This window comes from Zonotrichia leucophrys, chromosome 2, assembly GCF_028769735.1.
Source record: "Zonotrichia leucophrys gambelii isolate GWCS_2022_RI chromosome 2, RI_Zleu_2.0, whole genome shotgun sequence".
Taxonomy (NCBI): Eukaryota; Metazoa; Chordata; class Aves; order Passeriformes; family Passerellidae; genus Zonotrichia; species Zonotrichia leucophrys.
This window is the reverse complement of record NC_088171.1, coordinates 60,901,764-60,921,735: the sequence shown is the minus strand read 5'-3', so window position 1 is coordinate 60,921,735 and position 19,972 is coordinate 60,901,764. Positions and strand designations below refer to the sequence as shown.

Genomic DNA, 19,972 nt, shown 5'->3' with positions numbered 1-19,972 from the left:
CTTTAGCTTTGGATTATTATGCATGAAGAAAAGCATCCACAATCAAATTCAATCCAGATGAAGAACATCTGCAAAAATAGAACCATTTATTTTATTGACATTTACATTTACATAATTTTATCAGCGTCTGATTTTGCTTGTGACAGTCAAGGTAATATAAAATAACCAAGACCCCATGGAGTCATTCAGACAAAATAAAACTATGCAAACACTTGAAATTTTACTGTAAGCAAAGCAAATTAGTGACAGTGACTGAAGCCGGGTGAAAGGACTCAAGAAAATATTAACAAACTCCGTGCTTGCATATGGTTTATTTTCCTTCATGAGGTCAGGGCCAGACTCAGTCCTGTGCAGCCACATATTAAGACCCTCATTCTGCAGAAAACCATGTGTTTATTTTTACACACTGAAGAGTCACTGTGAAGCAACTGGGACTAATAACAATTGAGAGCAGTTATAAATCAGGGCCCACATAATTTCTGAGTACTAGATGTGGTGGTGCATAGCAGAGGGAACAATGAGTACCACAGCCATCGTCATCGCCACTGCGTGTAAGGCAGCAGAAGCATGACCTAAAAGTGTTCTAGCTTTTCTCAGAAAGAAATGAACAGTTCATCACTGGGAATGCACAGTATCATCCTTTATGAGACACGGACAAAAATCTTTACAAAAAATAATCAGAAGTCTTAACAATGGTTTGTTTTCTATGGCTTTTAGACCTTTTCTTTTTTTATTCTGGAATTGTTTCAATCAGGGAAGGCAAGGAGGAAATGGTGCTAATGGGAGATGGGGGGAGAAAATGTTTTTCCATCAAAAACTATCTTGAACATTTTCGTTCTTGACTTGAAGCAGAGGTTTTGCCTCTCAGAGATTCCACTCCACTCTCATTTTGGTGAAAAAAGGAGACACAAAACCCAGTAGGATTTCTTTTTTCTTCTGTTAATATTTCATGGCTGCTTTCTATAAAATGGGAATAAGAAATACCTACCCCAAAGGACTCCAATGGAAATTATATAAGTACAATTTATGGGCCACTTTCATGAAAGAATTTAAGATAAATATTCCAAATAGTTACAAAGTTATATCATAGCATGGAATAAGTCTACCAAAGAATTGAGTACTGTTTCTAAATCATAGGATTGTTGCCAAACTGACTTTTCTAATGCTACTGAATTCGTTCCTGTTAGAGAACTTAAAGAGATCATCATGCCAGTTGCCAGGTTTATATACCCCCTCAGAACAGCAGTAGGTTAAACACTAGATCCAGTGTCTGCTTTGCTAAAAACTAGTCAGTAGAGATACACAACAAACAGTTCAAAAATTTCTACATTAAGTGCCTTCCAATGTTTCTTCAGTCCTTAAGGTAATATTTTATTTCTACTATGTAAAACTGAAAAAAATACCCACTTTTTAAATTAGCATTAATTCCAACAGCTGGGATAACTGTAAATGAATCTGACTTTACACTTGTATTTTATATATCTGACCTTCAAGTGTGTCACACAAAGTCATTCAAAAGTAAGATTCACAATATAATTTTGACAAGTATCCTATCAAAATGGATATCATAGCAGTTTCTGGATATAATGTATCAGTGTTTGTTTATGCTTAGACAGCTTTATCCAGTACAATGGAAAGGGAAGAAGAAAGGGAATTTGTATATAAGCTGGTATCCCGCTTCTCATTGTTAACAAACACCACTCAGATCTGGAAAGCAAGGCTGTGAGCTCTTGAGACTAGGTCACTGAAACAAAATACATAAGCAAGAAAACAGCTTTGCACTGTGGTTCATAATCAGAAATGGATTTTTCAATTAATTCAATATTCATCCTTACAATGCATTTATACTGCAATATTGCAAGTCAAAATTTCAGAAAAATCTCACTTTCCAACAGTTGGTCTGACAAACTTTAAAGCAGATGCTGCCAAATTAAACAATAAAAAGTAAGAAAAAGGAAGAAAGTAAGGATTCTTGGCTTAAGGAGGTTTTCTCCTCATTATAGTTCTGGGGAAATTATTTCCTTCATGCACTACTTTCATCACTGCCCACAGCTCTAAAACAAGGTGATGAACAACTAGGAACAGAAGACAACCATTTGAGTTGCTTTCCAATCTATACTCAGCTTCCAGGGCATGGATTGCAGTGTTCTCTTCTTGAGGGAAAACTCAAAGCACAGATGCAAAACCAAATGGTCCCAAATTGACTGCTGTGCTCAGCAGCAGTGTTCATCCAACACACATCAGACAGAGAACTTCCTGAATTACATCAGACCCACAGCATTTACTCAGCAGGAGGCTAAAAGCTCCTTCCTGACAAAGGAGAGCAAGATCAAATGAAAGACAGCACTCAGATCTAGGCACGGAACATTTTGGGAGATGCAGTTCCAAGGAGAGATGAGCATGACATTTTTTCTTGTCATGAGCACTAACAGCAAGAATGTCACCATAGGCCACACTCTCCTTTGCTGTTGCTAAGGGATTTGATATATTGGTGTATATAGAGTAGAGCTGTATATTCATTGGTGGTCCTGTGTCAGGTCCTGGTCTGTGGTGTATTTTTTGCACATTTCTTCAGCAGTCCAGGTGAAGGAAGCAGACTCTGCTCTAAACCACCAAAGCACATCATCACAAAAAAGAATAAGTCCATAAACAAGTTACCAAACTAAATGCTCACACATATACTTTCTTCCCTAAAAGGATAAATTTTGTTTTACAGAATACACTCCAGCCTGGTGCACACAGGGCACAGGGCTCCCTCTCTATCCCAGGGAACTGATGCATATCTCCCAAAGTGAGGGAATGTACTACATGTGTGGAGGATAGATTGTGGGAGGGAACATCTTTCCTTCCCACTAAATAGAAGCACTTAATCAAGGTGTTTCTGGACACAACAGGAAACCAAATTTTAAGTTGGCCAAGGCTTCCCTTAATACAAATAAAGTAACTAACATAAAACATTTGCTTCCTTGGCTGCAGAGGCAATTGAGTAGGACTTAGGGAATATGCTTTTCAGACACCCGAAATCCTATGTTCAATCTTAAATTTAAGTTCTCATTTGAAGACTGTATCAATCTCAAATCCATTCCAGGGAAGAGAAAAAGAATCAGAAAAACTGGAAAGGTAAACTTCCCAAAGCTCCTCAGGTTCTGTCCAGCTCTGATAGATTTTCTGTCAGGAGGATTTGACTTTTTATTTGCCTGGTATTTCCATTCCATTTCTTTAGCAAGACAGAAGTTCCTTTTGCTTGAGAAAATTGTAATCACAAATTAAAGACATTCCACAGTATTAAAAAAATAATTTAAAAACAAACAAACAAAAAAACCCCATACTGAAGTTCAGGAGGGTTGAGATCTAGTCCAGAAAACTTGATTGCAAAGCGGGGTTTTATTTATGCCAGCTTTGCAGAAAGCAACATTTCAAATTCTGATAGAAGACATTTATATCTAGGTTCTACATTAAGCAGTCTGTTGTCTGGAAAATTATGCCAGTGAAAAGAAAACTGTTTTCTTAATTATCTCATCCCATTCTAACCTCCATGGTATTTTTATTTTCTTTTTTTAATGAGGCTCAACCTGTGCAGATCAACGTGGGTTTATTTTCTCAGAAAGGGGACAAAGAAAGACTGAACTACTTTTATTATGTGGTTAAAAAATGGAGTTGTGAAGGGTTTTGCTTTATTTTTTTGGAAGAGTTTAAGAATACATGCAACAAAGTGTGTCCCAAAAGGCAGAATACAATTGCTCACAGAGAGATTTCTCCTGATAAATTTTTTTCTGAGGATGTGATTTTTCTGGTAGAGTTAAATAATTCTTTAATGTGGACATTCAGTAGAGGAAAGTTTAACACTTGCCTAGGCCACTGCTACATTGATCGACTACATCAAGTCAGGTACCCAGCTTCAATAAATCAGTATAACTTTCCTGAAAACACTCCAACAGGACTTCACTGCTTTACAGTAGCTAGAGGCCTAGATACAAATCTTCCGGATACAAAACATCCAACTAAAATAACCCTCCTCTCCATTCCTAGAAAAGCCTTGATTCATAGGTACTTGGAATACACAGGAGGAGGTCAATACCTTTTTGCGTTTCTCAGTCATGAAAACTCTTTATTTTTTACTCGAACATGCTTGAGGCAATTAACTTTGAAACCCATTTGGTGAAAAACCTTATCCTCCATCACCTTTCTCCTGCAGTTAGCTTTTTCCTGTTTCACACAACATCAGTAGGATGCACACCATGCCAATCCCACCTATCCACCTCTCTAAACACAAAACTTCTGAGGTTCACTTATGTATTTCAGAAAGGAATTTGAAAGAAACAGTGACAGTAGTTTCTGTAATGGCAGGAAAAAAGGCATGAAACAAGAGAAACCAGTTCTGATTTCTTTTTTCAGGAAGCTACAAATGGTCTGTTAAACAAGTGACTGGCTGAAGCCACAGAGTGCTAATCATTGATCCTGAAGAGAGAAAAAGCTCACCAGCTATTTTAAAACCAATTTTTATGTCTCTCCAGACACCACAAATGAGCTATTACAAATAGCACATCTCTCCATAGCAAGAACAAAGAACAGGTAGCTCCTCAGCACCTGATTTTATCCTCTTGGAAGCATTTGATGCAGATCTGAAAGCTCCCATCTCATTTTAGGATGTTCTTTGTTTCAAGAATCTGTTGTATGTTGTATTATTCACTGGTGTGTTTTGTAATGCCAGGCACAATGCTATGAGGATATTTCAAATTCACATGAAAGAAACAGAAGCTGACTTTGACCTTAAAGCCATTGTTTTATTACTGGAAAGTTGTGTTTTGGAGTGATTACTCAAACATGAATCAAAGATTGGATCTAACAAAATCTGCAAGGTGGTACAGCAAAATGAGGATTCTGATTGATATATATTGCTTGTTGCTACTTGCACTTCTGACTCCAGATTGAAGTGCCTAGTATGCCTTATAGCCATGATTCTTAAAGTTAAAATAAATGTTAAATAAATAAACAAACAAACAAACAAATAAATAAATAAATAATCTTTGTTACTTTTGAACCAGGCATGACTGGTTGCACTCAGTGCAGGCAGAGAAGCTCCATGCAAGGCTCTGCAGAACAGTCTTAAGGGCAAACAGCAGACTGAACCAGACCAATCAATTTTTAGCAGAAGTAACACACATGAAAAGACCAACCAAGAACCTCAGCCACAGGCTACCAAAAGCATTGAAGCCTTTCTTGCTTTATAAATTAACATGGACTATGAAGAATATAAGGCTTCCATCAATCCACAAATAAGCCTTGAAGGAATTTGTGCTAAGTTTTAGGTAATATAAAATTATTAATTTACCTATTAATTCTCATTGTGAAGTATTAGAGCCCTTCATGGCAACATTTTCAGTGTTGAACATTTTTATATATTTCAATGACTTTTAAGAAGTCTTTCCACTACAGCTATCCCCCCTCCTTAAAGTATGTATTTATGTACTTGGCTTACTGAAAGGGAGACTTGTGTGGAGAAGTTTGTATGCAATCCAACATTTCAGCATTTTCATAATTTGCTGGAGATATAGCTCAGCTCAAATGCATTTCCAGTGAGACTGATGTAGTTGAAAGCAGGGAGATTTTTTGAGCCTAACTGCTATAACACAGCACAATTGTCCCCATCTGTTTAAATCTACAGTTTCACTCAGGGAGGAGCAAAGAGGCTGGAGCGTGCACACACAGTGGTCACAATATGTGCAGTAAAGAACTTTATATGAGAGGCTCCTGTCACAAAGTGTATGAGATACTTTTTGTACCAGATAATCTCAGGAAAATATGTGGGGAGACAGCAAGGAATACCATCAGTGGAAAGAGAAGAAAAAGAGACAGTGTTGCACATAAGTGTGAAAATATTTGATTTGCCTAAAATAGTAGCCTTGACTTTTCATTTCAATTTCATTTATTTAATTTCTTTGTGCAACTGTTCTTAGAACCATACAAGAGTCTAAGTACCTAAAGTTAAAACTTTATAAGTTTTAAGTATAAAAACTACTGCTATACTTATACTATATAAGTATAAAAACTACTGCTTCTACTTTCAATGCTTTGAACATTTTAAATACCTTTGACACTCATCCTTCAAGAACTCTAGTGTATCAGTTTTCTACCAGAAAAATCTGTCAATCTATAATTAAAGAGTAATGTGGGAGATCCTATGGCAATTGGCTTGTACTATTTCCAGCATCAAATTATTTTTTTAACCTGACTTCAGTGTTTTTATGATCAAAATTACCCATCATAGCAGGAAAAATCTCTTTTCAGAGCTTAAGTATTTCTAATATTATCCAGGCAAATACCAAAGTTTCAGAATAGTAGACAGGTCATCTTCCATAAGCTCTGTTCTGTTGTACTTAATTATGCAGAGATCAATGGTGTCCTTGGTATGCATCAGAAATGTGGATAAATGCCACTGACAGTACTAATGCATCTAGATTTATGCATGCAGCCCAAAATACAAATAGACAGATTTTTTTTTTTTTCTGAGGTTGTTCAACTTTAATTTATCAAAACAGACATTTTCACTCCCTCTAATCATCCATTCTCACTGATGTTTCTCAGGCAGGTAATTTATGCTATTATTCCCATGCTTAAAACTTCCAGCAACTCAGTAAGCATCCATTCCTTCAGTGATAAATTGTGCTAAGTAAAAAAGCACAGTAACATCAAAACCAATTCCCAATACAGTGATGTTCCATCAGAAAGAAATTGCTTCATCTTTTCCTTACAAAATAATCAAGAGAAAGCAAAGAAAGTGAACATCCTAAAGAATGTAAAATGTAAAGTTGACACAGGCCTAACATATGTTGGTTAAAAAATTATGATGAAAATCTAAACTGGAAGAGACATCTTCATTGGAAGAAATTCACAAATAAACAGTGATTGCTCCCTAAAGACCTTAAACAGGTAGAACACAAAGGTAGAATGTTTAAACACATTTAAAGAAGCATACATATGATGAAGAGGGAAAGAGAAATTAATTATATGGCAAAAGAAGCAGATCCTCTTTGTCCCACATTTAAACCATCACATCCTGAGAAATTTCAGCTAATAGCCATGAATTCTAGAAAATTAGTTCCATATATAGGATGGAAAAAGCATTTGCTGACCTTTACAGAAATTCAAATCACAGATCACAGATACATATTAAAAGGAAATTTAATCTATGAAACAGAGTTGCAACAAACAGCCTTTAGGAGGAAAATTATAGTTGCACTCCTGAATTCTCCCAAGCCAGTCTTCAGCACTCTAAATCATTATGCCAGAAAAGAAACACATGCTGGGGATCCTGCTATCCTCCACCAGGACACAGCCTCCCACTTTACGTGTGTGAGAATATTCCCGCTTACTGCTGGACACACGTGGAATCCCGAGAAGGGCTAAGGTGAATTTTATAGATAGCAGCTGAGCTGAAATAGTTTAGAGGTGGCAAAAAGCATTTCCTATTTAGTTAAGATAAATATAAGAAACCTAAATAACAGGACCACACCAAACACAGACATCAAATATATTCTTGGTTGTTTCTGTGCCCTGGGCATCCAAGTACCCCAAAGGCTTCTGAGTAGTGGAGAAGAAATTCAGAACCTGTGGAACAGAACAAACTGGAGAGAAACTTCTGCACCTCCATTTCTTGACGGCTTCAAATTGCCAGTAATGAATATGCCTTCAAAATTACCATGTCATTAAATTTCCTGGAGAACAGGAAATGCTAAAATATGCTACACCAGAAGCAGAAAATACAAATTATTTTTTCAATTTTTATTTGAAGGACCACATCCCACCTTAAGCAGTAATGTTGCTTCTGATTCTTTAAGAAAAATTAGACCCTGTTTTGAATATTCAATGATTACTGTTTCTATTTTTAACTTGAGCTTATACATTTCCTGGAAGATTTTTTCTTGACATGATAATCAAGTTATATAATGCCTTGTGGACCACAGCACACAAAAAATGCTATTTTAAACAAAGAGGGGCTGTAAAGCTTCTGACAAATTTTGTGTGTGATTTCTAAGGATGAAAACACTCAGCTTTTTTTTCTTACTAACAGGTTTTAAAAACATCTATAAGGTTGGAACAAGTTTGGATTTATGTAAGCAGTGATAGCAAGACTAAAGTACACCTTGGACAGAGGAAGTGCATTATTTTCATTTTCAGAAAAACAAGGGAAGTCAATACACCATACCTATAAGATATAGTATATTACTTATCTACTTATCCCAATAGAACTGTAAAGCATGTTCATCTTCTGCCTCCTCAGTCCTTAAGACTTTGAGGTTGCTACTGCTGCTGCCACTTGAAATGCTATCAAAGATTTAGGATCTCAGTCACTCATTGGAGCAAGAGTTTTGGAAGTTTCCAAACCACTTCCCTGGCAGGGACACTCTCAATCAAATGGGGCTGAAGATAACAAGTGGGTGGGGAACTGGAAATTCTTTCCGCACCCAGAGAACTTTACATTCCCCACCTGTCTTTCCTATGTAGCAATTCTCCATGCTAGTGTTGAACCAAATTCAAGGAAGAGGAATGATGCTATTTTTACATAGAACTATGCATCCTTCTAAGTTTCGGCTTCACATTTCTCTGAAGAAAGAATGGCTCATGTGACTTAATTCTACAGGCAGCTGAGAGAAAAATCTTTTCTGTCATACTTCATTGTGAATGACAATGCTTATAATATGTCTGTAAGATGTAATTTTTTCATGTCAATAGAAATTCGATATTCATAATCTAAGCAATAATTATCCTTTGTAAATGCCCTTGTTTTTAGCTGCCACTCTTATTATGGCTGTTTAAATTCACCATCTCCAGCCTGTAGAGAAAAGAAATGCAGCTATTTATTCCAATGAAGAGATTAAAAAAAAAAGGGATTTTTGTTTTATGGAAAAATGTAAAAAGCTGGAGGGGTTAATACAATTAGCCTAGTGCTTGAGGCCCTTCCTACCTTCAAGTTTATTTCTAGCGTTATGAAAAAAAAACCAAAAATGTATTTGCTTTAAAGAGGGGGAGGTTCTATTTCTTTCATATATAATTTCATTTATTTGTTATACTTTTATCTGCTTAATTGTGTAGGGTGGACTGTATGACTTCCTCTTTGAATAGATTCTTCACTGAAAATAATTTGCCAGGTTGGAGAAAGGCAATTGACTTTGATTTATACCCTCTAACTAAAAGGCATGGCATCACATTGTGTATATGTGTATAAGTGATTGGTACAGAATATGGGGTAGGGTGTTAGAGGGGATTTCCTTTCAGCTGCTATTGAACAGCTGACTCAAAGCTTGAGGACTCTAACTTGATATTTTTAGCATTATATATGTGTGTAGCTTTGTCTTGTCTTCTTACGTTGTTACACTTAAGGCTGAAGGGAAAACATACTCTGAGAATTCTTTATCCACCTCCTAAGATCTATCTGCGGCTACACATTATTTGCAAGCAAGGCTAACTCCTGCTTTTCTATTTTATTCATTACCAAGAGTTATGGGAAAGCAGACTTTTGCTCCCACTCAGCATACCTGTGTGTTCCAGATTGCCAGACAAGATGTTTTCCATTACCATCTGTATGGCAGATTACCTGTGTCAAGTGGGCAGTTTGCTTTATCTCTCTCTTTGAGTGACCACATTCACACCTCCCTCAGGAGGGGACATCTGCTGATAATAGCTATTGAATGTCACTGCATGACTGATAAGAACTACAGCATCCCACTGTGAGATGCTCCACCCAGAGGGAGGAGCCAAGCATTCCCAGATATAATCCAGAGGTTTTTGAGACACCAGCACGGCTTTCTCCACTGGATTCCCCAGAGAAACAGCAGCTGTCTCTTCTTCCACTGGATCTTCAGAGGAAGAATACATCCTTCTCTGCAGGACCCCCTTGCTCCAACAGAACCACACCTGACACTTCATGAAGACTGCAGCCACATTTCCAGTTAGACTGCTACCAACACCCCACAGGGTGTCAGGTTGGGTTCTGACTCTGTCAGTGTTGTTCTAGTGTACTGCATTAATTATTTTATCCTTTTTTTTTTTTTCTTCCCTATTAAAGAACTGTTATTTCCTGCTCCCATATTTTTGCCTGAGAGCCCCTTAATTTAAAATTTATACCAATTCGGAGGGGTGGGGAGGGTTTACATTCTCCATTTCAGAGGAGGCTCCTGCCTTCCTTACCAGACACCTGTCTTAGCAAACCAAGACACTGTGCAAATTAAAAGCCATTTCAATCCAGCACACACGATAGGCAAGTGGGCAAGCAATGGCTTTCAGCTGACCTGCAGCAGGAGACCCCACAGTCAGACAGGTCATCCTTGCCCCCGTCTCTCCCCAGCAGGGAGCTTCCTGGATGCTGTCACAACAGGTTTGGCAAACCTTCTGGCCCTTTGTTGTTTTTCCTTTGTTAGAAAAGCAAAAGCTCTAAAAGATGCACAAAATTTATACAGTTTAGACAGAGAGGGAAAAAAAAATCTGGTCTTTCATCCATCGTAGAGGTTGTTCACTGGGAATTAAAAAGGTGTACAAGGCAAGATATCCCAATCATTCACCCCCCTGAGATTAACTGCAAGTGCATGTCCAACTGCTTCTCTGACAGAAATCGTTCCTCTTTTGCTCTTAGTGTATCCCACTTGGCAGATGTGATGAAGACTTACCAGAAATATGACAAAAAGTAAACAGGGTGACTCTCATAATTCTCTGATAGGCCACACTAGTAGGTCCTCACAAAATGGTAGCTGCCTCTTTTAGGAGTGACTTACCTTTGCTTAAATGGCTCCCTTTCCATAGCAGAGTTAACCATCTATAAATATGAAACAAGCAATAATTAGTAAAACCATGCTGTCAAAATGCTTTGCACACAATACACAAATACGATGTTTACATTTAGTACCTTTAGCTGAAAGTACAAGAACTTTGTCACCAAAACATGGTGCTCCTAAGGGCTTCTCCACACTCTAGCTTGGCAGGATAAATGGGAAGTGGAGATGTCAAACTGCTTTCTTCCTCCTGGAAGTGACAATATCATATGCAGACTCAGGATCAACCTTCAAATTTTACTTCTCCTGTGCAAAGTGATTTCCCTTGATCAAAATGAAGATTCCAGAATCTGTTCCCAAAACCTTACTTTCTTGGCTCTTTCTCTCAGGTGAGACACCTTCCAGCAAGAAGCTTTATATGCTGGTCACTAATCAGTCCCTCTGGTGAGCTTGAAAGCTGCAAGAGAGGCCATTATGTGAGTGATTCCCCCACCACAACAGTTCCTCTGCCTCTCCTGATTCTGACTTCCTCCCAATGCTCCTACTGCTTTTGATCTTTTATCTGAATGTAGTCACTTCTTGTTCATTGCTATATGTTTTGATCTCCTGAGAGAATATATCTGGACAGCATGGTGCTGTGTGCCATGTCTCATCCACATGGCACCACTCAGGAAAATTCATCTGAATTATCCTTTCAAGTGGATTAGCTGAAGCACATTAAAAGCCTAGCATAAATGCAACCTAAATTTGTTTTAGTTTAATATGTTGCAGAAAAAAATTAAGCAAAATTAAATTAGGCCATGTTTTTGTTGTTTTTTTTTTTTTTTAATACATGGTTTCACAGGGCTGTAGTATGGTTTACCTAAGGTACCTTCAGTTTACATCTTTGTTAGTCTGCACAGGCAAACCCTTATGATCCAGGGATTAATATCCAAGACAATTTTTCTATACATGCAAGTTCAGGATCAGGGCAGTTTCGTTGATGAAAAAAATCAAAGCACACAAAGTACTGCTTTCAATTTTCCATTCAAATATGGCTTCCTGGACCCTCAGTATGGGGGTCATATCACTGTATGGGGACTGAACTCCCAAATTCTTCATGCCTGTCTCTGACCTCCACTTTCTAAGACACTCTTCTCATGGAAAAAGATGCATATAAAAAAAATAATCTTCAGAAAGGTGGCATAAACTAACGGAATGGAATGTAGCCAGAAAGCAAACACAGGTAAAAGAAGTACACTGTCACTTCAGTGGGAAGCAAAACCAGGAGGATCCTCCCTGTGTTATTTCAGTTAGACTGAACTAATCAGAGGGAACACTGTGGTGAAGGAAGAGAGAGAATAAAGGAGAAAGGGTAGTTATCTTCATACTTTACTTTTAACAAATGTACTCATCTATGGAAAACATGAGGTGGCCTGTTGAGGAGAGCTCCAGAAACAGCAGGTAGGGAGCCAGTCTTGAGACATTTTAACCAAAAAAAAAAAAAAAAAAAAAGCCAGGAAAACAAAGATCTCAGCTGAGACCAGAATCCTAATGCACTTGAGGGCAACAATGTCAATCTGGAAATTTATTACAGACAAAAACAAGTCCCCACTGGTGAAAAGGATTCAGGTACAAAACATCTTTTCCAGTGACAAAGTCATCAAAAGCCAGAAGCATCCATTCTTCTGTTCCCCGTGGTTTTTGGAGGGAAGGTGCTGCAGGGGGAGCTGTACACCCATCATTTCCGTGCAGCAGCTGGTGAAGGTAATCTGCTCCTCCAAACGACAGTGACATCTCAGAGGAGTGCTCCTCTAGCAGCAGCAATGCACAGGCACCACAGGGCTCAGTGGAACAACATTGTTGGTTACCTTTCTGGCTGCATTTATTCTGTTGGTTTTCCAGCAGCTCCCTGAGTGCTGTGTTGAAAGTGTGTTCCCAGATACTACAGTTTAGTCTCATCTGCACATTGTGTTAAATTTGAACTGATGCAGTACTTCCATTCTCATTTAGCACAGAAAACCTATCCTGCTTCCAAGGTGAAGAGACAAGCACTGAAAAAACACACATGGTTTTAAAAACTCATTAACTGATGACTACGCTTTCTTCCAAATTGCAACAAAAGGCCTCTACCAGCACAAAGAATGCCCAAATGTTTAATTTACCATCACTATCAAGGAAACAAAATGTCTAAAAAATGTTTTATGGTCAGTCACATCAAAAGAAATTTAAATGTATAGTATTCATATGGCCAATATACAACTGGTAAATAATATACAACAGGAATGCACCAATAACACATGTATTTGGAAACTGAAAAAGTTTTACAGTGACCTGTGAGACTGTAGAACATGCAGTGTTTCTACAAGGTTTGTAAATCTAAATTTATGCTTCATTTAAACAAAAAAAAAGGAGCAGAGAAGCCAGCTTTAAAAATGCAGTATGCATTCCATTTAATAGATTACTATGCACACTGGATGTATTTGATTCAGTACATTCTGATACAGATATACTTTTCCTGCAGTATGCAAGGAATGTAAGGTAGAATCTAAGCTATAAGATGAATAGGAATGAACAGGAGGTGGAAAAAATTGTTATGGTCACTGCAATCTAAGCTCACAGTGATTTATGACTTGGATATAGTCACCTAAAGAAAAGACTGAGTTGTTAACAGTGGAGGGTACTTCAAGTGATCAGTTCTACAGACAAAAACTTAACACAAAAATGCTTGGATATGGCACTGATGAAAACTAATATTAAAACCTGGCTGCAGCAACATCCATCAGAGTGAGGAGTCTTGACAAGACCTCTGAAATCCACTGCTTCAGCAGAGAAAAAATATCTTGCTCTTTTCTGGGCTGTGCTAAAGAATAAAACCAGGAGTTTGACCACATATTTTCAGCCAAATTTTACTAGACATGAAAGCTAATAATTTAGGCATTTTGTGGCAATCTGCTTTGAGTCAGGCCTAATAGAAGGCTGAAAGGAATCTTGTGATTATACCAGGAAAAACACATAAGTAAATACTCTAGAAACATTATTAATGGAGTAGAAGAGGCATTACAGCTGGACAGTCTTTGAAAGCTTATTTGTCAAGGTTTCTGTCTTGCCCAGTTGTTTTTTAATGTCACTTGGCAAAACTCTGTTTTGACCAGGGATCACAGAAGACTAATTTACTGACCATTTTTCCTCCTTTTTTCCTCAAAAGCAATTTTCCGTATTAGTTTAGTCCCAGTACTGTTAAAATCATTCATTCAGAGAATCAACAATGGGGAACATGTAAAGAAACTATTTATTAAACATATAGATATAAATCAACATGAGCAGATCAAGCAGCTTTAAGAAGGAATTAGCAGTACAAACATATGACATTCACATTTAAATGAGAACATGGAGGCAACTTCTTAATACGCTTTACATGTGTGTGGTAAAGGGAATGTACAGGGACAAAGAAACAAAAATATTCCCTCACATCCATCAAACAGTACCTTCTAGAAGCTAATGATTAAAAATCTCTGAGGGCCTCTCAGTCTCAAATTTGGTTGCTTTGTGAAAGTGTCACCTCCTTGGCGTGTACGCATTTGGGCATATGAGTCCTTGTAGTATGGACCTGCAAAAACCGAAGCTTGCTTCTGCTTCAGAGACTGATGAGAAACTACTTTGGTTTCTTAACTATTAGCTTTGAAACACCATCTTTATCATGCCTGGGATTTGGGGAAGAAGAATATACACCACAGCCCAAAAGCAAAATTCAGATTTTGCATGTTCTTATTAAATGAGAGCAGCAAGAACACAAGTTTGTGCTATATGCTGTTTCTTTGGGAGAAAGATAATTCTTTTGAATAAGATTTCCAGTAGGTTGCAGCAATGGACCATTAAAGTAGCATGTGTAGCATATATGCAGTAAGAACTGATCAATGCTGCTCTGATGAGCAGCAAAGGGTCATATCCTTACATGACTCCACCAGAAACTGCCTGGAAAATCAGCAGAACAAGAAAGTATTGGCTTATCATATAAGACTAATTTCTACTATGTTCCTACTTCCCAGGTATTTCAAGAGGCACAGAAAAATAGATCTGTAATAGAAGAAAAAGGTTTTAGTTAGCCTAAGTGTTGACACTTTTTTTGGTACAAGTACAGCATGCATTTCTACCAAGAATCCTAAATCCTAAAGGACAAGCTTTTGGTGCAACAGTCAAGAAGAAATACATGGGAAAGTATCTTAAGGTTGTCCTATTCAAAGTTCAGAGAGAAGCAATGTACAAGTTTCCCTATCATCTTCAAATGTCTCCTGTCTACATCCACACATGCTTATCACCAGGGTTCTTTGGGCAGGATGACCTCTGCTTACATGTTGATTACACATTGAGGTAGCCAGCCAAGGAGAACAAATTTGCCCAATCAGAGTCAACAAAGATGAAGAAGGGTCTGGGCACAAATTGTATGAGGGAGCTGGGGGTGTTTAGCCTGGAGAAAAGGAGCCTCGAGGGAGACTTTATCACTCTCTACAACTGCCTGAAAGGAGCAAAGAGCCATGAGGGGGTTGGTCTCTTCTCCCAGGCAAGCAATGTCAGGACAAGGAGAAATGCACTTAAGTTGTGCCAGGGGAGGTTTAGATTAATTGTTAGGAAAAAATTATTCACTAAAAGGGTAGTCAGGCACTGGAATGGGGTCTCTGAGAAGTTATGGAGTTACCATCCCTTGAAATGCTCAAAAGGTATCGGGATGTAGCACCTGGGGATCTGATTAAGTAGTAAAGAGGCAGTGCTGGGTAAAAGGGCTGGAATCAATGATCTTAGCGGTCTTTTCCACCCTTGATTATTCTATGACTCTGTGATTAATCCTGCTCTTCCAGTGAGAATTTGGACAGTCATTGAGGTAGAGAAGGGGTGCAGATAACAATTAAGCTAAACAAAGAGAATTTCTTCAGTTCCTTATCCATTTTTGTACGTTGCTTCACTGTTGGTAGGTACATGTTGCCCAAGCAGCCACCCATTACTTCTCTGAGCCTAGCTCTTGCTACACCAACCATAGACTTAGAAGCTGAACATACTCCTGCTCTCCCTCAGGCCACAACAATTTACCCATCTCTAGTAGGAACTGACTTCAGTTGTCTCAAAAAACACACATACTGATAATGAAAGCTTCCACTCTTCTGCCAGACCTCTTCACACCTGCAGTTGTGGCATCTGATCTTACTTGTCATTATAAGGCTTTCCAAAGCTGGAGACATCTTTTGGAAGTGACAAAAGCCCAACCAACCAAGCAGACACATGCAAACAACCAAGCCATCCTGGTGACCTCCTTGTTGAAAGTCAATTACTGCTGCTGTATCAGGGGAAATGGAGGAAGGTAACAGATACATCCTCTCTTGTTCCTCTTGTGAGTGACAAATCAGAAAATGAGGCTCAGAGCCTCATGGCTACTTTACCAGTGCCAAAGTGTCTTACAGAGACACTCTGCTCTTTTAGAGGTATCCCATTCCTTGCCATATTGCCATTTACTGTGTCTGGGCAGGTGCTCAGCAGGTGCCGTTGCTTGTCATCAGGAAGCAAATATCCTCCCTTCTGTGTTCCAGATGAAGAAAATGTAGCCTATCATACATAATAGAAGATTCTGCATGATCACTGAGTGTCCTGGGTTGACTATATGACCCACTATATGACTCACTAGACTGAGTGAGTTCCACCCCTTATCCCCATATCGTCTGCTTACTACTAAAACTAATATAAATTCTAACTCTACAAGTACATACATGATACATCCATTATACAACTATACACAGACAATGGTAATAACATTCAGGAAACAGTGATATTTATACAGGTTTTATGCAACAATCAGGTCTCTCTGAGGTACACATCGTGTTCTTCTATCTTTTTGCATTATCTACTACGTGCAACTTGGTCTCTGAGCAAAGACAACCCCACGAATGGGTTTGTCTGTACTCGAGGCAGGATTGATCCACACAGTCTTTTCTAACAAACCTCTGACATGTACCACTGGGACTTTGTCTCCATCTACTCATTGCAAAGGCTCAGATTGGGCAGGGCCGACTCGGTTAGTAGAGCCTCGGGTGTTAACTAACCAGGTGGCTTTTGCCAGATGCTGATCTCAGTTTTTGAAAGATCCCCCACCTAATGCTTTCAATGTGGTTTTTAACAGTCCATTGTACCTCTCCACTTTGCCTGCAGCTGGTGCATGGTAGGGGATATGGTATACTCACTCAATGCCATGTTCCCTAGCCCAGGTGTTGACAAGGCTGTTCTTGAAATGAGTCTCATTGTCTGACTCAATCCTCTCAGGGGTGCCATGTCTCCACAGAACTTGCTTTTCCAGGCCCAGGATGGTGTTCCGGGCTGTAGCATGAGGCACAGGGTAGGTTTCCAGCCATCCAGTGGTGGCCTCCACCATGGTCAGCACGTAGCGCTTGCCCTGGCGTGTCTGGGGCAGTGTGATGTAGTCAATCTGCCAGGCCTCCCCATACTTGTACTTGGACCACCGCCCACCGTACCAGAGGGGCTTCAGTCGCTTGGCCTGCTTGATGGCAGCACACGTCTCACAGTCATGGATAACCTGAGAGATACTGTACATGGTTAGATCCACCCCTCGGTCTCGTGCCCACTTATAGGTGGCATCTCTGCCCTGGTGGCCTGAGGCATCATGGGCCCACCGAGCTAAGAATAACTCTCCTTTATGTTCCCAATCTAGGTCTATTTTGGACACCCCTATCCTTGCGGCTTGGTCTACCTGATCATTGTTTTGGTGCTCCTCATTAGCTCTACTCTTGGGTACATGGGCATCTACATGGCGGACCTTCACAGGCAGCTTCCCTACCCTGGTAGCAATGTCTTTCCACTCTTCAGCAGCCCAAATTGGCTTTCCTCTACGTTGCCAGTTAGCCTTTTTCCACCTCTCCAGCCATCCCCACAGAGCATTGGCTACCATCCATGAATCAGTATAAAGGTAGAGCTTTGGCCACTTCTCTCTCTCAGCAATGTCCAGGGCCAGTTGAACAGCTTTGAGTTCAGCAAGTTGGCTTGATCCACCTTCTCCTTCAGTGGCCTCTGCCACCTGCCGTGTGGGGCTCCATACAGCTGCTTTCCACTTCCGGTTCATTCCCACAATGCGGCACGACCCATCAGTAAAGAGAGCGTATTGTGTATCTTCTGCTGGCAGTTGGTTGTATGGTGGAGCTTCTTCAGCTCGTGTCTCTTCTTGTTCCCCTTCATCAGAGAGACCAAAGTTTTCACCTTCGGGCCAATTTGTAATGACCTCCAAAATCCCAGGGCGATTCAGTTTACCTATATGGGCGCGCTGAGTGATGAGAGCAATCCACTTGCTCCATGTAGCACTGGTGGCATGGTGAGTGGAAGGAACCTTGCCTTTGAACATCCACCCCAGCACGGGTAGTCGGGGTGCCAGGAGGAGTTGTGCTTCAGTGCCTATTACCTCCGAAGCAGCCTGGACTCCTTCATAGGCAGCCAGGATTTCTTTCTCTGTTGGAGTATAGTTGGCTTCAGACCCTCTGTAGCTTCGACTCCAAAATCCCAGTGGTCGACCCCGAGTCTCCTCAGGCACCTTCTGCCAAAGGCTCCAGGACAAGCCATGGTTCCCGGCTGCAGAGTAGAGCACATTCTTCACCTCTGGTCCTGTCCTGACTGGGCCAAGGGCTACTGCATGAGCAATCTCCTGCTTGATCTGTGCAAAGGCTTGTTGCTGCTCTGGGCCCCAGTGGAAAGTGTTCTTCTTACGGGTGACCAGGTAGAGAGGGCTCACGATCTGACTGTATTCGGGAATATGCATCCTCCAAAAACCTATGGCGCCTAGGAAAGCTTGTGTCTCTTTCTTATTGGTGGGTGGAGACATTGCTGTGATCTTGTTGATGACATCGGTGGGAATCTGACGCCATCCGTCTCGCCACTTCACTCCCAGAAACTGGATCTCTTGAGCAGGTCCCTTCACTTTTCTGTTCTTGATGGCAAAGCCAGCTTTTAGGAGAATCTGGATGATTTTCTCCCCTTTCTCGAACACCTCTGCTGCTGTCTTCCCCCACACAATGATGTCATCAATAAATTGCAGATGTTCTGGAGCCTCACCCTTTTCCAGTGCAGTCTAGATCAGTCCATGGCAGATGATGGGCCTGTGCTTCCACCCCTGGGGCAGTCGGTTCCAGGTGTACTGCATGCCTCTCCAGGTGAAAGCAAACTGAGGCCTGCATTCTGCAGCCAGAGGAATGGAGAAAAATGCATTGGCAATGTCTATAGTGGTGTACCACCTTGCTGCCTTGGACTCCAGCTGGTACTGGAGTTCCAGCATGTCCGGCACAGCAGCGCTCAGCAGTGGACTCACTTTATTCAATGCACGATAGTCCACAGTCAATCTCCATTCTACTTCACATTTATGCACAGGCCAGATGGGACTGTTGAAGGGTGAGTGGGTCTTGCTGACCACCCCTTGGCTCTCCAGCTCTTGGATCATTTTGTGGATGGGGTAACAGCATCTCAATTCGTTCGGTATTGTCGGCAGTGCACTGTTGAGGCGGCAACTGGCACTCGTTGCTCTTCCACCTTCAGGAGACCTACTGCAGCTGGGCTGTCTGACAGTCCAGGCAAGCTGTTCAACTGCTTGACATCCTCAGTCTCTACAGCAGCTATTCCAAATGCCCATCTGAGTCCCTCTGGGTCTTTGAAATACCCACTTCGAAGGTAGTCTATGCCCAAAATACATGGGGCCTCTGGGCCAGTCGCAATAGAGAGTCTCTTCCACTCATTTCCAGTCAGGCTCACCTCAACTTCCACCAAAGTAAAATCCTGTGATCCCCCTGTCACACCAGCAATAGAAACAGACTCTGTCCTCACATGTCTCGATGGGATTAATGTGCATTGTGCACCAGTGTCAACCAAAGCTTTGTATTCTTGTGGTTCAGATATGCCAGGCCAAGGAATCCACACAGTCCAAAAAACACGGTTTTCCCCAGCCTCTAACTGGCTAGAGGGAGGGCCCCTCTAAGCCTGGTTATCCTTCTTTCCCTGGGCATATGTCTTTGAGGTTCCTTCAAGGGAATCAAAAATATTGCCATTATCATCATATGGGACAGTTTGGTTACTGGCCACTGGAGCTGCTTCCCTTTTGGAACTTCCTCTCTGAATCTTCAGTTGTCTCACCCGTTGTGCCAGAGCAGAGGTAGGTTGTCTATGCCATCTCCTCATGTCTTCTCCACAAT

The 19,972-nt window shown here is 40.4% G+C and overlaps 1 long non-coding RNA gene across 4 annotated transcripts in view; it reads right to left on the bottom strand.

Annotated features, from left to right (window-relative positions):
* LOC135444058 (uncharacterized) overlaps window positions 1–19,972 on the bottom strand; it is a 127,341-nt gene that overhangs the window by 11,897 nt on the left and 95,472 nt on the right. For 3 of the 4 annotated variants that reach the window (XR_010439157.1, XR_010439158.1, XR_010439156.1), the window contains exons 9-10: window positions 10,901–11,016; window positions 10,770–10,810 (exon numbers count right to left, since the gene is read on the bottom strand). This is a non-coding gene — a long non-coding RNA (uncharacterized LOC135444058). Of the gene's footprint in view, window positions 1–10,769; window positions 10,811–10,900; window positions 11,017–11,134; window positions 11,224–19,972 lie in introns of all 4 variants that reach the window. The other variant, XR_010439159.1, reaches the window with a different exon arrangement.